The following is a 2040-nucleotide window of genomic DNA, read 5'->3' as shown; positions in this document are numbered from 1 at the left end:
TCTGATGGTCTAGTTGCAGTCGCCTTGTATTTTTCTGGTAGGTTTTGTGCTCCTTCTGGTTAGGTGTGTGACTCAACAACTGCTCTACTCCATGCTCAAGGTTTCGTCGCCTGGCCAGGTTTGGAAGAGTCAAATAGTAGGTGTCTCGTGTCTGTGTGCGTGTGTAAACTTCTTCAAAACTTGGTCACGGAGGAAACCTGGGGGCGTTAACCTCACCTTAAGATTGGTTGCCTGGACGGAGACCTGGGCCTGTCCAGCCGCATGCAAAAGAGCGCGCTCGGCATGGCTCGCTACATGCGAGTTCGCTTACAGCTAATGACGGTATTAATACGTGATAGTATATATTAAGTAATATTAGTATTTTCTGAAGCTCATTAAGACTTAGTAATGTAAATTAAGAGGTATTAGAATATATTTATATAAAATAAATATCATTATAACACTTGCCTTGAATTTATCTCCTGCGACGCTTCTCGTGCGAGCAACCAAACATATTCTATCTGCAGCGTGTCTGGATGCATACAAGCAACTAATGTTAGGCTATGCTCAGCAAAAACCAAACGCCCCTAATGGATTGAAAGCAAGACACTGATCCTGTCAGGAAAAATATGCAGCTGATTGATTGTTGGTTCTGCCTTCCGCGTGACTTGCAAATCTTGGCGAAATATCCATTCCAAAGAGGGGAATAAAAAATGAAATCTTTGGATTCGTCGTGTGGCGTCTCCAAAGCTTTGAGACTGAGACTACTGACGCGGACACCTGAGCAAAAATATCGCCTATAATTGGTGCCGCAATATGGGTTAGTAGCATAATGCTACTCTTAGTTCTATTAAAAAAGCTTTTAAAAAGTGGCTTTTTTCTGAAGGCGGACAGCTGCAAGCCAATGCAACCGCAGAGGGGATTTTCATTCCATTTCAGCAAATGATTTGCAGGCCAGCCAGCTGCTGAAAAGGGCCTCTCAACCTGAACGAGCCAAGAAAAACAAAACGCTAAAGGAATAAAAGAACGATGGTGCAGTGCAGTGCAGCGCAAGCGGTCAAGCCGAGGCCTTTATTCAAATGGGAGGGCGCATCATGATAATCCGAGGCCTCTCCCTTTCGTTTTCCTGCCCGGCTTGTCTGTCTGCTGGTGGCGTGGTCGCCATGTAGGGCCACGGCATGCTCAGCCCACGAATTGTCAAATCCGACGCCAGGAAAAAGAATGAGAGATGGGAATAGCTGTCTGGTACATCTCTGATGTGCTCTCAGCAAATGGACGTGCGATCGCTGAAGCTGAAGCTGAAACTTCCAAGCCATAACAGAAAACAAACATGGAAAAACAGTGTGTGATGTGAGTATTTTTACACTTTACTAACCTGGCAGAGAAGTGAGCAAAGCAACAGAAGCTTAGCTCCAATCCGGCACAGCAATTGCTGACAGCCCGGCCGATGGATTTGCGAAATGCGAGATGGGTATTTGTAGTGGGCTCCGATCGATCCGGGGAAGAAGACGACGACCTGGAGGCTGGAGCAGTAGTAGTGGTGTCCGTATTGGGGGATCAGTACAGATGCTGCTCCGATGTGGACACTGAGGGAGGGAGCATGTGGAATTTAATCCTTTTCTCTACTAACTACTATCCCTTTTCCCGCTTTTTTTAGGTATATAGAACGAACTCAGCAGCAAGTCTACGACACGCTCCGCGTCGACTCGTCAATTTGCTGTTCCTTTTCAGACACGGCTGACTCCACTCCTGAACCGTAACGGAAAGAGCTTCCGCGTGCTTCTCTCGCAGCCGTCTGAACGGGAACGGACGTGCGTGGTAGAACTCTGCACGTGGAGCCTAGTGCTTCCATGAATTTGCTTAGTGCAGACCTTTTTCCCTTCAAAAAAAAAGAAGGGGAAAAACTTGGTAAGGCTGTTTTTTTTTTTTGAGTAAGTGAGTGTACTAGCTAGTCGCCGTCGTCGTCGTCGTCCACTCGTCCTTGATCTCCAGAGGAATTTCATATTGCTTTGTTCGTAGCTTGAGCAAGCTAAGGGAATTTTGGCGGTAATTACCATTCGT

Source organism: Setaria italica, chromosome IX (genome assembly GCF_000263155.2).
Source record: "Setaria italica strain Yugu1 chromosome IX, Setaria_italica_v2.0, whole genome shotgun sequence".
Lineage (NCBI taxonomy): Eukaryota > Viridiplantae > Streptophyta > Magnoliopsida > Poales > Poaceae > Setaria > Setaria italica.
Note: the sequence above shows the minus strand (reverse complement) of the source record.